Source organism: Cavia porcellus, unplaced genomic scaffold (genome assembly GCF_034190915.1).
Source record: "Cavia porcellus strain 051 isolate PalLab524CR breed Dunkin Hartley unplaced genomic scaffold, mCavPor4.1 scaffold_15, whole genome shotgun sequence".
Classification (NCBI taxonomy): Eukaryota; Metazoa; Chordata; class Mammalia; order Rodentia; family Caviidae; genus Cavia; species Cavia porcellus.
The window spans coordinates 69,036,818-69,042,591 of NW_026947498.1; the positions used below are offsets into that span (position 1 = coordinate 69,036,818).

At 40.1% G+C, this 5,774-nt stretch overlaps 1 pseudogene; it reads right to left on the reverse strand.

Moving 5' to 3' along the window:
- Positions 1-3,648: 3,648 nt before the first annotated feature.
- On the reverse strand, positions 3,649-4,757 carry LOC100716970 (mortality factor 4-like protein 1; annotated as a pseudogene).
- Between the last annotated feature and the right edge of the window lie 1,017 nt (positions 4,758-5,774).

Genomic DNA, 5,774 nt, shown 5'->3' on the forward strand with positions numbered 1-5,774 from the left:
CCACTCAGCTTCTTGTGACAGCATGGCAAACTCTTCATCTTTGGTGACTCTCCTTTCTAGCACACCGTGTTTTGTCTCCTGTTCTCTGGAGTATGGTGATATCCTTGTTTAGGGGGTTGGGTGACTCACCAAATTATAGGATCCTGTAAAGAGGTTTCCTCATGTCACCGGTCCTTGTTGACCTTGGAGGGCTGCAGCAAAAATATTGGCTACCTTTTCAGCTACTTACCTTTTGTCTTTAAACCTTAGTTGTTGAATACCCAGAAGGTCAGTACTGAAGTGAGAGCAGTGAAGTTAAATATCATAATGTCATCTTCCTATCAAGCATTTTGAAATATAAAGTACAGACAAAGGACTCTTATTTTTCTTTTTTTTTTTTATATATTTTTTTTTTGTCTTTTTTCCTTTTTATCGGTACCAGGGATCGAACTCATGACTGCCTGCTTGCAAGGCAGGTGCTTATGCCGCTGAGCTAAATCCCCAGCCCCAACTCTTATTTTTCACCAATCATGGTTGTTTTAGAAGTTGAATCCCTGCATAATGTTAACAGATAACAATTATAAAGTTTAATAAAGAAAACTTGAGATCAAGAGCCACACATAGGGCCCTTGGGAAATAGCTCAGTGACACAGAATCTACTTGGCAAGTACAAGGTCCTGAGTTCAATTCCCAGTACTAAAGAGGGGGGGGGGAAGAACCACACATAGTATTTAGCATGATGACCTTGTCTTTGAAACACAATTAAATGCCCAATAGAGAATGGCCTTTTTAGTCAATCGTCTCTATCTGATCACAAGACATTAAATGATACCAAGAAATTCTCACCTAATTTACCCTTCAGTAGTGTCTATAAATGTACTTTAGGAGCTTTTAATGTCTATCCTATTATTTTTAGTGTGTGACGTTGTCTTGAGTGCTTAGTGCCTGAGCATCTCAAATGTCTGAAGACACTATATAAGCTCTTAAAAACTATCATTTGGTTGCTGGTGGTCTCATGTTGGCTTGACATGCATATCTTATCACCGGTAGCTGGAACAGAAATAAGAGAAAGGCAAATATCTGAGTCCAAAAGCAAAATTTATCACTGTAAACAACCCTAGTTTTATATCTCTGACGATCTGCACACCTAGAAATCATGAATGTACTTGGAACACCATGAAATCCGCAATAACAAAGTGCATCAGCTATATGGAAACCTTTGCCTCTTAATTTAATTTTGTACCAAGAGCATCTTTTAAGATGAAAACCTTATTGTTTTACCCACAGAAAACCTGACCTTTTGATGATACCCAATAGAAACATATTAGAGGCAGCTCCCTGGGAACATTTACTCCACCCTTTATTCAATAATGGGCCCATAATTCCCATAGCCTTGCGGGACACACACCTCGATAAACATTGCTAAACGTATTAATGGAACTATAAGCAGTCTGGTCAGAATTTTCCCTATAGGTCATCAATTAGCAGAGATCTTTTGTAATAGAGTGAGAAGGAAAAAACCCTTTTATGCCCATGAAAGCAAAGACTGTTATTAAGAAGGGATTTAGGCTGATGGTGTGTATTATTGGAACAGACCTATTTCTGTTTAAAACTGTTAATAAATTCATGAGGACCCCTAGGGATACTTTTCATTTTATCAGTGAACCTATTTGTATCATAAAACCCAGTGAGTTTGCCTTGTGGAATAGCATTTTAGAAAGAAGAGACAAATGAAAGGAGTTAACTTTCAGCACTGTCTAAGGGTAGAAAGGCTGATGGATTTGGACTAAAGCATTTACATTATTCTTCTAGAGTCTGAGGGTCAAATCCAGACCAGTTTTTAAGAACACAGCCTGGAAGTGAGGTCAGCTTCAGGGTCACAGGGAGGGAGAAACTGGTCCGAGAATGCAGCAGCCTCGAAGAAGAGAACCTCTGGGAGCCTGAGAACTAAATTCTTACCAACGTGAGGGCAGAAAGGAATCCACACCAAAAGCTTTCTGAGTGTGATCTCCACTCCTTATCAAAGTGTCTCCAAAGACAAGACCCATGATTAACTCCCACTGCATCGCCAAATAGCAGTTTAAATCACTAATCAAAGAAGCTGAAGTGCTTACCTCTTAACTTTCCGAGCGCTAGAGAAAAGAGTAAGAAAAATCAAAGGACAAATTGGAGATGCTCTTTTAAGATTTGTAGTTTTGGCTTCATGTACTCGTGCTTAAGCCTTTCTGAAGATGGCAGATCCTTTTTCCTGATAAATTTGTCCCACTTTGCCTCAGCTTGCTGGCTTGACTTTTGTTGTTTATAGCTTTCTCTCTCTTTTCTTTTTTTAATTTGAATTCTTTTTTTTTTTTTTTGTCTTTTTCCTTTTTATTGGTACCGGGGATCGAACTCACGACCGCCTGCTTGCAAGGCAGGTGCTTATGCCACTGAGCTAAATCCCAGCCCCTTAATTTGAATTCTTACTTTTATTTTCTTTTCCTATTTTTTAAACTTTTGCTTTCCTTTTTTTCCTATTTTCATTTTTTATTTTCCCATTTTTATGTTATTTTGTTTTCCTATTTGGAAAACAAGTCCAATTGGCATACGATATAATTATACAGCCCTCCCTCTGGCCCCCTCTTTTGGTCTCTAGGTGATCATAAAGGAAGGGAATTTTCAGAGGGAGCTGAGGGAAGAAGGGGAAGACTTTTTGGAGGAACTTCCTTTGTTTGGGTAGATTGTGTATCAACACGGAGGTACAGATCACATGTACAGTATGCTAGCTTTTATATAAAAAGGGGAAAAGTCATACATACTCACCTCTGCACAGCACAGAGATACACTTGGAAGGTTATTCCAGGAACTAATAATATGGTTATCTAATGACCTTCAGAGGTGGTAGTGATGGGTTAAAGAATCTGACCTCTCTGAATATACATTTTTATATGGTTTTGATTTTTTGAGCTAAAAAAATCAAATATTAAAGTTTTACATTTCTTAAAAGGAAACAATGTCAACACGATGAAAAGAAACTAAAATTAAATCTGAACAGAAACAGTGATTCTGATTGTATCTTTCAAATAAAAAACATAAAGAAGGAAAAGTATTTTTTGAAATTTAAAGAAAAAGATTATTAAAGATCTGTAAAACAATTCCCAAAAGACTGACTTTTCCAGAAAACTGTGGCTACACAATACATTGCATATATCAGATTAAAACATTCATTAGACAAAAATACAGAAACCATGCAGCAATTCACCATTGTTCAGCAATCTGAGCAAAGACAAACTGTCTAAGGAATAACATGGATGACTTGCAAAGGGTGGGCTCTTTAAGCACTGATTAAAAAGTTCACAAATGGATGAGTGTGCTCAGTTATATACACCGAATTGGACCTTTGGTACTAGGAATCAGAGCATGTTGTCATGCAGCATTAACACATATTGTAAAAGTGCCCAGTGTCAAAGGAATAGAACCAGCAGCGTTCAAAAGCAGCTTTGTCAGCTAAGCAATACAACGCACTACGCCGTGGCTCTCTGCTGTGCATCACTGAGCACACTGGTAGCAACACTGCAAAGAAACAAAAAAGAAAAGGAAGTGTGACCTTTTTATTTTCTCCGTTTAAAATCAAACAAAGATATCAAACAAAACAAAACCAACTTTGTTATCCACTAACATCTTCAAATTACATCATTTGTACAAGAGACACACTAGGGACAAGAACGTGTTGACAGAAATGCAAACATGGGTGAGCGCGCCTCGCCCTCGGATGGCACTGGGAGGGTCCACTTCCTCATCACTGGCACTAAACAAAGTTGCCAAATTCTTCACTAGATATTTGAAATCACGAAGACAGTTCAGAAATAAAGCAAGGCTCTTGTTATCCAGGGTATAGAGACCAACATCGCTCCAGGTCATACAAATAATCTCCGTAGGTGTGGCGCTCCATACACCCGGGACCTGGGCACGTCTGGATGATCGGCAAGGATCTCAGGGAACTGTGGTCTCACATTTGTCGAGGGGCCAAGTTCCCAGCATCACACTGAAGTATTCTCTAATCCTTGCTACAGCTTCATTATACTCCTTGCTGTCTATTTTCCCTGAAGATCTCTGATCCTTTGCATAGTCCTCTAGAATGGAGTGCACATTCTTGGCAAGAAGATAAAATAGCTGGTTCAGCCTGGTATTTGGGTCCCAGTTTTCAACAAGCCACGGGTTTAGCTCTTTAGGGATCTTTACTAACTTCCACTCTATTCATAAATGTTTATTTTCAACAGCAGGATGTACTTCCAAGAAAGTTGAGGTGTCTCACTGGTACCGCCACCATCTCCATTAGCAGGAGTTTGGGTTTGGTCTTTTTAGTTTTCATGGTAACATTTTTCTGTTGCAGACCAGCTGTCTCCTTTCCTGGAGCAACCCCTCTCATCTTTCCCTCCGCGTATGGCTCCTGATTGGCCCTTTGAAGTTCTCTCTGCTTCTGCAGATTGGTCCAAATACTTGAGTCCTCTGCTTTCTGGAACCCCTCATCCCAGCTAGAGGCCAGGAACAGGTGGTGTACGGAGGTGGCGCCTTCAGGAACAGGAGAAAGGGCTGCAGAACAGCGTGTGTCTTCTGAGTGTTTCCAGGGTGCCTGGGCCTCCCATCCTTTTTATTCCAACCACCGAGTATATAAACTACTGTACTTGTTTGTCCTTTATGGTAACCTTCACACACTTTGCTTCATAAGGAAGAGGCCTATGAAACCAAAATACTCATTCACCCTGCTGGAGCTTGGACTTTGGGTCCTGCTCGGGTGCCATTTATAAGTGACTTGCCACCTCCTTCCCACCACCCCTGACTACTGCACCCTAGTCTGTACCCCACCCAAGCTCACATCAGATGCGCTGTCACACACAGCGCTCTACGTCCTCAACCCAGAAGGAATACTTTAAGTTGCATTTTTTTTTTTTTTTTTGTCTTTTTGAGACAGGGTCTTGCTATGCCCTTCAGGCTGGCCCTGCACTCATTTTATAGCCCAGGCTGGTCTCAAACTTGCAAACGATTCTCCTGCCTCAGCCTCCCAAGTGCAGGGATTACAGGAGTGTGCCACCATGCCTGGCTTTAAGTAGCCTTTAAAAACTATTTTTGTTAGTATACATCTGCAGTCCATCATGGTTACATGCACCTTGGGGACGAGGTGCAGGTACACAACACACCTCCATTCTCTGTACTTTTCCTCCCCACATCCTCCTCCTGCCAGCTCTAGAGCCCCTTCTCATTTGCAAAAATCTACCTCCTTGATACTGATTATCTTTTATTTTGCCCTATGTTTACACTTTGGGCTGATTCTATAAGTGAAATTATGCAACGTTTAAGCTTGTGTGTCTAATTTATTTCACTTACTGTTATGGTCTCAGTGTGCAACTATTTTCCTGCAATGGTGCAAGCTTGTCCTTATTATAATACTGTGATACTTCATCGCATGTAAAAACATTTCTTTATCCATTTATCTATTGATAGACATATAGACCACTTCCAATACTTAGTTGTTATGAGTTTTGTTATAAACATGGGTATGCATGTATCGTTATATCTTTAAGTCTCTGGGAAAGGTGCCTGCGTCGAAAGAAATTTATATTTTTACAGTTTTTTTTTAGAATCTCCATACTGATTTCTATAGTGTTTGTACTAGTTTACAGTTCCACCAACACTATAGAGGGGTTCCTCACCTCCCCACCTGCAGCCTCACCAGCTTTTCTCGTGACTTGATTTCTTGGTGATAGTTACCTTTCTAGTCTAAGATGGAAACTCAGTATTGTTTTAGTTTGTATTTCTTT